Source organism: Pithys albifrons, chromosome 14 (assembly GCF_047495875.1).
Source record: "Pithys albifrons albifrons isolate INPA30051 chromosome 14, PitAlb_v1, whole genome shotgun sequence".
Taxonomy (NCBI): Eukaryota; Metazoa; Chordata; class Aves; order Passeriformes; family Thamnophilidae; genus Pithys; species Pithys albifrons.
Genome location: NC_092471.1, coordinates 7,448,884 through 7,462,159, shown reverse-complemented (window position 1 = coordinate 7,462,159; position 13,276 = coordinate 7,448,884). Strand labels below are relative to the sequence as shown.

Here is a 13,276-nt window from a genome sequence, read left to right as displayed (position 1 = left end):
ATGTTTTAAAATAACTTCATGACATCCAGAGAGTATACTAGGTGGCTTAAAAGTATGTATTTACACATGAAAACAAGGAGAATTGATGATGTTCAATAATTTTTAGGACTTAACTATTTAATTAGTTGCTCCTGAAATGTTTTCCTATCATGGGTAAGAAAGTTACTCACATTCTGTGATTTGGGAATGGGAGAGGAGGTTGAGTTAGTCATAACAAGGGGCTTATCTTTCAAACTTAGCTGAAGTGGGGAATTTCCTGGTCTGTTTGGGGTAGGGGTTGGAACTGTATGGACTTGGGAAGATACTCTTGAGCCACACTGACCCCAGGGTTGGTGCTGGAGGACCCCAGCTCTGCCTTCTAAACCTCACCTGTGTCTGATGGAAAAGGTCAATACTTAAAAAATCTTACTGATGTTCCAACATATCAAGTTCTGGTGAACAGGCACTGGTTTTTTTTTCTCTTCCTTCACACGGGTGCTTCTCTGATGTTGCTCTCTATGAAAATTATTCAGAGAAAAAGTTACCCACTCCCTCACCCTTGCTAGAAGAGTTATAACTGCGGGAGCCTTTCATGGCACCTGTGTGTGCAGTACAGGGAGATAAATCCTCACTTGAAAAGAGCTGAAAACATAACTGTTACTTTTTATTCATTTTGGTTAAAAGACTGAGGGTTTAGTCACACCTTTGCAACTTAAATGCCAACTTTATATGAACCCGGGATACAATGTTAAAGCATTAGAAAGCACAGAGGAATATCTTGATGAACTGTTATGTGGTATTTGAAATTCATTACAGTGCTACATTTTATGAATCACAAATGTATGCTGAAAAATTAATTTTGACTATTTGTAGGCTTTGCCATACCATCTCTCCCTGTGCCATCTGGCATTTCTGTACATTTTGGTAACTCTCCTGCCACAGAGAGCTGTGATAAAAGTCTTGCTGTGAACTGAGCTGGCAATTCACTTGGTTTTGGGGGCTTTTTGGCAGCAATTCTGGTTTCGAAGATTGAAGCAAATAAGGATCTTTGAGTTGCCTTGTAATTGTATATCCTGACTGATTAAGTGTTGATGTTTCATTGTCTATTATGCTCTGAAAATCCTGTCAAGCGTGCACTAATCCAGCAGCGAGAAGCTGGCACTGCTTACAGGGAGCTGGTTACGAGTCATTAAAGGACTGTCTGCTGTGCCTGACTGCCTTTAATTCCCCTGCAGGTTGCACCTTGCAAGATCAGATCTCGACTGCAAGCACCTTTATAAGCTGAGACATCAAAGTGGTCTGGTTTTCAATTTCTCTCCCCCCTTTTAGATTTAATTTTTTTTCCTTTTTGTAGTGTTTAATGACTTTAAATTTATTTAATTTCCCAAGCAGATGTAGTTTGGTGAGTATTCTGCTGGGGAAATTGCTTCCCACCTATTTAAAGATGCCAGTACCCAGTGAGTTCGTGTCACTGCAGGCACCAAGGTAAAGAGAGTGGAAAAGCACAAAGATTCAGCACCATCTGAGCACTGGCCATGAGGATTTTCATCCCTAGGGATGCTGAGAAAGGGATCATGTCAGCAGCTGCAAGGTGATAAAAGGCTGGTGCAAAGTGTGTGTTGGGGATACGTTTGAATGGCTGCAAACATCCTTCAGGCTCTGCTCCAGGCTGTGCTGCTCCACTGAAACAACTGGTGGATTGAAACTTCATCTTGGAAGAGACAGGCTTGTGATGGCGAGTAAATCAAGGTGCAGGCACATGAACCTGTTTCAGTAAAAGGCTGGTGTTTAACAAGTGATTATTAGTGGCACCTTTTTTTTCTCTACTGTAACTAGAAAGGGAACAAACTCTCCTGTGTCTTCTGTGTATCTCCAGGTGACCTCTGGCAAACTGGGTGCCTGTGAGCTACAACTTTGGGCATTATGTGTGTGTGGAGGTTCCTAGACATTCTGTGCCCTCCTACAGGTAGTGATTCCACACCCTAACCCTCAACAAATACAGTCAGGAGAATACCCCCCTAGATAATGTCTGCATGTATAAATAAGCTATTTCCAGCTCTGTTACGTGGCTTCTTGAAGCCGAGTAGCTCATCCATGCCCAGTTTACAATCCTGAAATCTCAGCAGCACCAGCAGGAATGCTGTGGGATTGCTTTTGGAGGAGAATTAAACAAAACTTAGTTCTCCCACAATATTTTGCTACTCATGGCAATGAAATAACCCTACTTAGTTCACCTGTTCCAACCATGCCCCTGGAAGCCCCATTGATGCTGCCTGGGGGAGTGTGTGGATGGTGGTGTGGGGCTGGATTTGCTGCTGGAGCTGCAGCTCGGACAGGGATGCAATCCTTGTCCCTGGGAAGGGACTGTCTGGTTATTGATGAAACATGCTGCCTTTCCTGTGCTTTCCATCAGATAGCCTGTGGGTTTGGGAAGTGCCAGAGCAGCGATGCTGATGCTTCAATTGCCTGTTTCCCATGGGAGGAACTGGGACGTGACTAAGCCAGCCCTAAGGCAGGGAGGAGAGGGGTAGGGGTGTGTGTGTGTGTGGTGTGTGGGTGTGTGTGTGCATGTGAGCTTCTACATGTTCACTGCAGTGCCTTTATCAGATCTTTGCTCCTCAATCTCTGTGACAAATTTTTCTTTTCCATTCAAAAAACACAAAGTATCCTGCAGCAATCAGAAAATACAAAAAATATGGAGGAGAAATATAATTTGTGGTATAAACTTCTTACACTTCCAATTAGAAAACCATCCTAGTACAGCATAACTACAACTCCCCTCTAGCTGAGCTGCATCTTCCACACACCCCAGTCCCCTCCTGGCCATCAGACCTTACCTGACAGTCATGCACTCCAATAATTTCTTTTCAGTAATATGAGGGGGAGGCAATATTCTCTCACAGACCATGTGGCACAAGAACTCACTCTGGACAATTTATAAATGAATATATGCACTACTTGAGTCATAGTTTGAGTAACCTTCAATGTGCTGTTACTTGAACAGCACCTAAGGATGGGTTTACATGAGAAATTGCTTAGAGCAACGTCTTACACTTTGCTTCAGAAATGAAAACATGGAAATTTGTGTTATTTGTCCATTTGAGGAGTTTGTTGCCAGGAACCACTGTGTCATCAGGGCGCCAGTGCCATCCTTTGTGCTGGTCATCATTGTCACTCCAGCAAACCCTCACTGGGTGAGCTGGCTTCTGCTTTGCCATGTGGGTGATACCTGCCATGTCTAATTTAACCCGAGATTCTTCTCCTTTGTGCAGCTTCCCACCGAGGCCAGCTGCACAGCTGGGTACCCAGCCAGAGGCACCTTACTTAGCCAGAATTACACGTGATAAGAGAGAGTGAGACATACAAAAGATCTCCATAGTGCAAAGAGCAAGACCTGAAGTCATTAATATCAGGCACTGGGAGTTGCTGTTGTTGAAGGCATTGCACAAACACCTACCAAAGCCAGTCCTGGCTCTGAACATGCTGGATACGAGCTGAGGAAAAGCAGATGAGGTGGGTGGGCAAGAAATGCAAGGAAAGCAAGATAATGCTGGATACCACAAGGAGCTGCCAACCTTTGCCAAAAATTCCATCTGCATCAAAGGAGGTGAGCAGGAAAATGCTGAAGGTAGATAAGGTGGCTTTTTGGGTTGCTTTTTTTAGTGTTTACAGGAATCTGCAACACCTCATTTGGCTCCCACACTTCTCTAATGGAGGTGCCTGGTACTGTTAGCAGAGTAACGTAAACCTCAGTCTTAGTACGTGGGAGAGTTTCGGTCCGGGGAAAACAGAGGGAAAAAAAAAAAAGAAAAGATGGGTGTAGAAATGTGTGAATTAGAGGCTCGTTTAACGTCTGTCTTCTAAACCCAGCAGCCACACAGTGGTGTGATGATGTGCTGCACGTATTTACCTACTGCAGGGAATTGCTGCCTTCCAGCTTTATAAAATCACCCCAAAATCTACTGAGGAAGCTCAAAGACTTCCTCCACAGTGGCCACACGCATTTCTGATGCTGCAAAAACCACGTTTAGAAAAACAAACAAACAAAAAAATCCTGCTTGATCTACACAAACCAGCAAGTTTGCCCAGGCTGTTTTGTATGTGCTGCTGCCCCGGCAAGGCAATGCCTGCAGGGTCTGGTCAGCCCAAGGATGCTCTGCAAAGACGTTAGTTGCTTTTTTCCCCAAGCGGTTTGCACTTACATGCAGAGGGGAAGTCAACCTGCACTCACGTTGAAGGCAAACTTCTATTTTCTGTCTTCAGGGAAAAAATAGACAGGAGATTCCCCAACTTCTCAGAGAGCAAAGGATGTCTGCCCCCTGCCCCGCCCCGGGCTTTCTGTATTAACCGGCAATATCCTGAAACATTTGGGGCAGAGATGCTCACAATGTCCTGGGAGCAAGCACTGCCCACCCATCCTGCGCTCTCAGTTCTCGCTCCCGACATCCCACGCCCGCATTATGGAACATCCATCGCCCCCTCTGGGAGTCAGACAGGGACTGCTCCCACAGCTTGTGCTGCTGGTTCGCTACAGACACCTCCAAGGACACGTTTTTCTCTCCCCAGGGATCTATTGGCTTGATTTACCGTCTAAATTTCACTCTCATTGCTGCTCCGAAAACTCCACGGTACTTTTACTCTCCCGTTACCATCGTTTTGATTCTGACAGGAGACTGTAACCTGAGAGCAGTTTTAGCAGGAGTCTTGTTTGTGAACAAGGTAGAAATCTCTCTTTCTAGCTGATTAAAATCAAACTGACCTCAACAGAAAGGGCTAAAAAGGAGAAATAAACCCGATTTTTAACTCTCATGCTCCATCCGTAAATGTTAACAGAAGTCTTTCTTAAAAAAAATCTGATGCAAAATTAATAAAGCAGAGAAGTACAGTTAATCACTTTATTGACCAATTTCCCTACTAACAAAGTCACTCACTAATTTTCCTGAGGGAAAGCAGTATGTTATATGGCAGTTAAGGGTTTGACTCGTAGAAAGTGGGAAGGAACCATTTTACCGACACGGGTGGAATACCAATGTCTGTCTTAAAATGTATTGGTTGTGTCCACACATTTTGATTTTCACTCTTTGTGGGTAGAGGCATTTAAAAGCTGCTCCTACCCACGCACACATCTCTTGCACCTCCTTGTGCCAGATACATTTGTGTGCCAGGAGTGCCTTTTGCCGATCCTTTGGTGACACTGACACTCACCGTGCACACCAGGAGCTGTGTTTTAAGCTGTAAATCAGCAAGAGCACTCCCCCCCCCCCCCTCCCCACCCCAGAACTACTGATCATGATATAGTAATGCCTTAAAATAGCTGGGGGAAAAAAAAAAAAGTGTTCCAGAATTCACAGCCACCAGCGCTCAACAGGAGGGTGCTGGACTGGGGTTGTTAATGAGGTACCAACATTGTCAGGACAGACAAGCTCATTCCCAGCACAAAAGATGAATCTTGACCAGGAAGGCACCATCTCAGCCCTTCCCAGGAGCATCCCTACCTCCCTGGTGGTCCCTTTACTTATTCCACCAGGGTTGGAAAGACTCGAGTGGTGCAAAACTAGGGAAAACCCTTTCACCTTGGGGCTCAGCTGGCTCTGGAGCCACTGTTGCAGTGATGGGTCTGTGGACTAGTCCTCAGGTGTTCCAGACCGCTCCAAACTCTCCCTACCATGGTCCAAGTTCCCCTTACTCAGGCTGTGCCTGCCCTAGGGCACTGCAACACTGCCTGGGGAAGCTGCAGGGGTTCAGAGGACAATCCTTCCCAGAGCAGAACTTCCCCAGGAGTACTCCAGGCACAACTACAGGGTCCCTCTCCTGCGCTTCACTGGGATGAGCTGGTCCTCACCAGTCCCTGCATCGCCCCAGAAGACCCCCACAGTTCCTTCCCAGCAGCTGCAGGCAGGGTGCAGCCAGAGGCCAGCACTGGCCCTTGTCCCTCCCCACACAATCCCTCCTCAGAGATTGCAGGGAAGGGTGTCCTGCCATCTCTCTGTCCATGGCAGTGCCCTCTGTCCCTCCCACAGCACTGGGTACCCAGCAGCATGTTGGGGTGCAGCCCCTCCCCAGTAACGACACCAAGCCCTCGTTGGTTGCTGCCTCCGCAGTGGTTTATTGGTGTGGGAGATGGAGCCCCCCAGCAGTGTTGGAGGCACTGTGGGAGTGCCAGGAGGTACCCCCAGAGCCAGAGCCCTGGCTCCTGCAGCAGACACTGATTTCCAGCCTCACTAAAGCAGCAATGCAATACTGGAGAGCAACAGGCAATCCCAAACTCCAGTATTTACGTGCTGCTAGAGCACTGCTGACAGCTCTCCATGGCCTCCAGACCCCCCTTTCTGCCCCAAACGCAGGGCAAGGGTCACCTTGGCCAATCCTTTGCCAGCAAAAGGATCAAGGAGCCATAGGTGAGGGGTAAATATTATATATGAAGCTCAAGCCAACATGGGTCACTGCCCACGTTGGGGAACAAAAAGGAGCTACAAGTGAGACACACAGGAACTCACAGGGAGTGTGTTTGCAGCTGCCAGGATGTGCACAGACACAAGCACCAAGAGAACGTGTCTACATATCTGTTCAACTCAGCTAAAGGGATACATGGGAATGTTTTAGCTTCCACATCTATGATAACCAGAAGCTCACTTTCTTGTCTTATCCTTGAGGTAATGAGGCAGCCCAGAATGGTCTGTATCTCCTTGTCCCTACAAACCATGATGTGCTGCTACATCTCCTCAAAGCCCACTGAATGTTGACATTCCAAATGGTATTTTGAATATATATATAATTTTTTAAACCATGATATAAGGAACTGAAGAACACTCTACAATGAAGACATTTAACATGCATGCATTACCACCACAGGACAGGGTTTTTTCTTCAGGGGTGCTATCAGACAGTCTGTAACTATAAGAGAACAAGCAGTTACACAGTGCAAACAAACCAGTTCAGAAACAAAATCAGAAAAAAAAATAACTGTTCCCCTCAGACCCAAAGACTATGTAGTATCTCAGTCCCAACAAATACACATTTCCAGATCCTTCAGATCTCCTGCTTTTGCTACTGCAAAGAGCCTGCAGACCTTCCCAGCCCTTCCCAGTGGTCTGTGGGGAAATGTTACCTTGAACTTTCCTCTTAGGGCCAGCTGAAGGATTTTCCAGATGTTACATTAGTAATTCAGATAAATAAATCCACATTCCAACAGTCAAACCTGGTAAGTTTTCCTTAAAATAGTTTTATTCAGCTTTGTCTGACTTTTGAGAAATCTAAAAAAATCCCTTTTTTAAAAAAATAAAGACTAGATTATGCTTATTTACTATTTGAAAGGACAAAGCTTATGTGTCCAGGAATTAAAGATCTCTAGAACTTCATGCCCTCCCCTGCCTGTGCCAGAACAGAAGGTACCAGGGCAGGACAGAGGCTGCAGCCCTGCAGCTGCCAGCAGCATTTACACACCAGCCTGGGAAGGCTGCACAGGAGTAGTGCAGACAGACTGACATTTTTTGTGTTTCCTTTCAACTTCTTCTTTTCCCCCGTCCCCAGTTATGGGACAACTTCCGTCAATTCATTTTCTTAAAAAGCAGCATCACAAAAAAACCCTGAGCAATGTCAGAAATGACGCCGCTGGTTTGGATTCTTGTGCCATCCCCTCGTTCCCGAGGAGCCACTGGGCCCCAGCCCCGACTCCTGAGTCCCTGCCTCTTCAGCAACTTAAAAAATGGGAACTTCAAAAGCTCTCATGACTCGTGCCAAATGATTGCAAATTTTAAATCAAATATTTGCCAACAAAAAAAGCAGTATTTTCACCACTTCAGTGTCCTCAACACTGACACCACCAGGGCCAACTCCCTAATGAGCTACTTACTGTGAAGCCAAGATGTATCCAGCGTTAAACCTGCATGAGCTAAATCAAAACAACTCCCCACATAATTTTACCTTTATTTCTGTAACAATGTTTTACTTGAATGTACCTGTGCAGTCTTATTTCTTTCATCTCTTCAAGTGACTCCAAAAGAAAAAAGCAATAGCAAACACTATGAACTCTAGAATCCATTTTGATGGTGTTAGGTTCATGTTTTAATTAATGTTTTTATATATATATATAAACCAAACTTTAGCCTAGTTTGCAAGAAGGGCAAGAGCTCTCTTCAGCAAGGACTCAGTACCCTCCACAGCCTCTAGCACAGTGGGAAAATCAACACACTGAGCATTGGGCAAGTGGAAATTTGGGATAGGCAGTGAAATACGTATTTGAGAAAATATGCGTGTTTATGACATGACAGCATCATTATTTTAAGCAACAGAAAATTCTGTGTTTGAATCACCCCATCTCTCACTTCAGCTTCTAAAATTTGTGCTTTGCAATCTCAAGCTTTAAATCAGAAATGGGCAGCTGAATGGGATGACTGGAGTTCATCTCAACCTCTCCAAGGCATTGCCTGCAGCACCCAAGAAGGGAAACACCTTTCAGAGGAAGCTGCATTTATCCAGAGGAATATGCCACAGGTGTTTCGGAGCAGGTGGGACACGTGAGCTTACCTTCCAACTTACCTCTGAACACAGGCAAATGGGCTCCCTCTGCACGGACTCCATGGACACAATCAAGCAATTGCTGCCTCACTGGGAACTACAAAGCAACACACAGAGGGTTTAGGAGGCCCTGGCAGAGGCCCCGCTGTGCTGCAAGAGGGGACACTGGGGCTGTGTGTGGGACAGGTCCCCTCTCAAGGCACACACAGACCACAAAGGCTCAGGTGGGCACAATACTTTTAAAATCAGGGGGGAAAAATATATTACCAAGTTTCCAGCTCCAGACAGGGCCAACTATGAAGCCGAACTTACTCTCTTCTCCCTGTCCCTGCAGCCAGGGCTACCAGCACCACTGGCACCAGGGGTGTGACTGCAGGCAGTGGTACCCAGGGCACCCTGGTAACCCTGAACCACAACCCTGTACAGCAAGGAGGGATGAGCCACACAAAACCAGGGGCAGCTCTGAGGTGGGTGGAAAAGCACCGGGCATAACCACAGCTGGCAGCAAGCCCACCTCCCACCCTGAAGGATTAAAACAGCAGCAGCAAGAACAACCCATTGCTCCTGGCATACCAGAAGCAAAGGAAACATTTATGCTGGTTTGGGTGGTAATCCAGGCCTAGGACAAGCAAGTAGGATGCAGAGAGGCTGTCTGAGGGTTGGGGTTTTTGTGGGGGCACCATTGGGTGCTCAGCCCCTCCCTGACAGAGGGAGGCAGCACCCCAGGAGCACCCCCAGCCGTGCAGCAGAATCCCCACCACAGCCAGGAACAGGGTGTCCTCCTGTATTGGTAGCCCCAAACATGAAGAGAACGGTCCCAAAATCTCCACCTCTATGCAAAAGCTTTGCAAGAGCCCTTCTGCTGCCGTGAGCTCCATGCCTGCAGTGTACACCAGCTACCTCCAGAAATAGAAACCTCTACCTGTCATCTCAACCACCCACGGAGCTTTAATTAAATCCCCCAAATAACTGGGGAATTTGAAAACGCAGAAATCCATTAATGCAGTTCACAAAACAATACAACTTCTGCTTGCCAAAGTATATTGGGCAATTAAGCGAAAAACACCCTCCCCTCCCCAGTCACAAACACATGCACAAAACCAAAACAAATTCCCCCTGAAATACAGGATTCCCTTAAAATACAACCTTATCCCTCCTCACTGACACTGGAACCAGAAAAGAAAAGGAAAAAAATGTGAGAAGGAGTGTCATGGGAAAGGAAAGGAAATAAATACGGGAGCCCATGACAGGACAGATTTGCATACAGAGCCTTTACTGACCGACACACTGCAGGGCTAGATGAGCTCAAAGACAAGTAAATATTCAGCATTTCCTCTCTCTATAAAAAACAGGAACAAAAACCCCAACTCTGCTATCGAACAGTTTTCCAGAAGACAAGCACAAACAAATCCTGAAGTCATTGTTCTCATTTGAAACAATAAAAAAAAAAGGCATTTACTACTTCACAAAAAAAGACTAAAATAAATCATGTAATTACAGCTGAAGGTCCCAAACATTTATCAGCAAGACAAAATTGTGGTGACAAAACGAAAATAAGGGTGTGAGTAACACTACTGAAACACTTCTTATCTGCCTGGCTCTGAAAAATCCCACCACTTTCGTTGCTGCCTCCCTTTGAACAATGCAATTTAAACAAAAGTCACGTCCCGATATTTACAGATGTGGCCAATAGCCGGGATCAGACCCGGTGCTTGATGGACAACCACCACATGGTCCCACTGCTCCATTCCCAACAGGACTTGCCTCGACAGGCTGCTGAAGGCGAGTGAGGGCTGTGGGAGAAGTGGCTGTGAAGGAGCTCAGCAGTCGGACGTGGGAACTGCACTCAGCCAAGTTACTTTCATTTGTGCGGCACCTCCAGCGCATCTCCCTGCGCTCACATCGCACCAAAAATCGCCCTCACACGTGTTTTACCCAACTCACACTCACTCCCGGCGGCACAAAATAAACATAAAAAGTGTATTTTTCTCCCCATTCACCTGTTGGAGCTGTATGGGAGCAAACAATTTCTCACAGGCTCTATTGAAAAATAATTTTTCTCACTAGTTTACCATTAAAAAGGTTGAAGAAGCAGCACGTAGTTGATACAAAACAAGCAAGTTTTCATTCTAGCACGGTGCACCTTCTGTCTGCTAAACCACACACGCTCTGAGGTGGGGCCGAACACCCGAAACCAAACTGCAGCTACAAAGGGCACATTCAAATAATGCAAAAAATTAATTCGTTAACTTCACTTGGTGTGAAACTCGACCCCGACATTGTTACCAGCAGGATCAGCTGTATTTACCAACGCCAGGGTGTTACTAGGACAGGGAGCTACTGGTGCTGGCAAAGGCCTGCGGGACATGACTTCAACTTACAGTACTCCAGAAAACCAGCAAAATCCACAGTCATATTCCAGGATCCACAGTTTTTCCTCAACGCTGCTGACAAGACAAGTATGATGCTTCTTGTTACTTCCATTTTTTTTGCATTGTCATCTCGTCCAGTTTTAAACAACAAGGGACAGATCTGGAAGCCCGATTCCTATGAAGTTTATTTGTTAAGAACAGGAAAAAAAAACAAAACAAAAAACCTATTTTTTTTGGTCAGAAGAACAGTAATTCAAAACATAACAAGAGCACTTTGATTTTATTTTTTTCTTAGATTCGGGTCAGTTTGCCTGAAGCATTACTTAAAGCTTCTCTCTTACATTTTATAAATGTTTACTGCATTAGCAGCAAAATGTTACTCTATGTCCCACCAAAGTGGAATAACTAAATACAGACTTTTGCAAGTTGCCGGTCAGTTCTTTGGATTTCTTCAGAGCAGAAGATGATGAAACTTGGCAGATGGTCCCTCACCTACACGTAACACACACACAACACACAAGCTGAATTTCTATTTTTTTTGAGGGGGGGGGGAGGGAGGAGGGAGGCGCGCAACAATTAATGTTTTAACCTCGGAAAACTCTCTCTCCAAACGCAAAAAAATTGTCTTTATGTACCTGATGCACATGTGGGAAAAATATTGGATTTAAGATCAATTCGGGAGGGAAAAGCCGCAGCGCTGCGCGCGTTGCTCCATCCCCGCAGCTCCCGGAGCGCTGCGAGGCTGCCCTGGGAAAGCCGGCCCTTGCCAGGATATTCAAATTTCCTGTATAAAGCGAGTAACCAGCGAGGGGAAAATAAAAAAAAAGTAGCAAAAGCTGGCTGCCAATTTTTTTAATATTTTAAATGATGTCGGCGAATTATTCTTTGGTTACAGCGGCATTTTTCTGTTAATTTATAAAAACTATTCCCTACGCGGAGGGGGCGCGCAGACCCCGCGCGTCCCGACCGGCAGCCCGCGGGTCTCCGCGTTTGCTTTAAAAAAAGAGGGAAACGGGCAAGAAAAAAAAAAAGGCTCAACCCCGAGCCACACCTGCGGGGGGCGGGCGCGGCTCCCCGCGGCGCAGAAAGATTAAAAAAATAATTCAAAAGAAAAAAAAAAGGGGGTGAGATGGGGAAGGAACCCGGGGGGGTCGTCGGGGCGCCCCCGCACCCACGTGGGAACCGGCTCCGCTCCGCACCATCGGTGCGGGGGCTCGGAGGGGCCCCGCCCGCCCCCCCCCGATGTCACCGCCCGCACTCCCGGTGTCACCACCCACCCCCCCCAAGTGTCACCGCCCGCCGCGTCACGGCCCCCCCGACCCCTCGGGGCCGCCTTTGTGCGGAGCGGGGCGGCTCCCCCGGGATGGAAGGGGGGGCAATGTCCGTGCCGCCGCGCTCCCCCCACCTCCTCTCACCTCCCAAAAAGTTTTCTTGTAGTTTTTGGGTTTTAACTTCTTTCGCAACCCCCCCACCCCGCCAAAGTTTCTCCCGAGCCCGCCCGTCCCCCGTGGGGAGCGGCGCGACCCCGCCCAAGGGGCAGCGGCGGGAGAGGGTCCCGCCGTGTCTGTCCGTCCTTCCCCCCCATCCCGCCCCGTCCCACCGCCCCCAATCCCGCCGGGACCACCCCGTCGGGCCGAGCCGGGCCGGGCCGTCCCGCCCGCGGTGGGCACGGGGAAAGGGGCGGCGGCGATCGCCCCCCGCGGCGCCCCGGCCCCGCCGCCCCGACCGCCCTCCCTCCTCACCTCGGAGTCCACTCGAAAATGGCGCCGAAACCGAAAAAACTTCGCAAATTTCATTGTAGGCGGCAGCAAGGGCTGCTGGGAGCGGGGGCGGCCGCAGCACCGCCCGACGGGGCGGGTCGGGCCGCGCTGGGCGCGGCGCGGGGCGGAGCGGGGAGGGCGATGCTCCGGCGGTGCCGCCCGGCGGGGGATGCGCGGCCCTTCGGGGGATGCGCGGCCCGGTGGAGGATGCGCGGCCCGGTGGAGGATGCGCAGCCCAGCGGGCACAGACCGCGTGGGGAGCCGGCGGGGCGGCCCCGTGGGTGCGGCCGGGCCGGGGGTGGGTTCACCTGCCCGCGGTCGGTGCCTTGAGCCGGGACGGCCGCGCCCCGTAGCCGGCGAGAGCTGCGTGCAGGGGAAAACCCCCTCAATTTAAGGAAAAAGTAAACAAATATGTATAAACCACGAGAGCTGCACGGGAGCGATGGGAAAGCTCAGCTTCGCCTGTCGTGCAAACCGGCGCGTTCTGCTGCCTCTTCCCTCCACTGTTTATGGCTTCTTGTAATCCACCCAAAGCTGGGATGATGCTTTTCCAGCCCTGGCAGGGAAAAAGTTGATGTCTCGGTACTCAGTGTGTGGCTCTGTCCTATATCAGAGTGAGACTTAAAATTGTTCTTTTTCCCTCCATTA

The 13,276-nt window shown here is 48.3% G+C and overlaps 1 long non-coding RNA gene across 2 annotated transcripts; it reads right to left on the bottom strand.

The window, feature by feature from the left end:
* Positions 1-5,272: 5,272 nt before the first annotated feature.
* Positions 5,273-12,696, bottom strand: LOC139678410 (uncharacterized). 2 transcript variants are annotated; one of them, XR_011699020.1, is made up of 3 exons: positions 12,611-12,696; positions 10,878-11,043; positions 5,273-8,593 (listed from the first exon to the last, which is right to left on the bottom strand). It is a non-coding gene; the product is annotated as an uncharacterized lncRNA (long non-coding RNA). The 2 variants fall into 2 exon arrangements; XR_011699021.1 differs by lacking the exon at positions 12,611-12,696 and adding an exon at positions 11,504-11,842.
* Between the last annotated feature and the right edge of the window lie 580 nt (positions 12,697-13,276).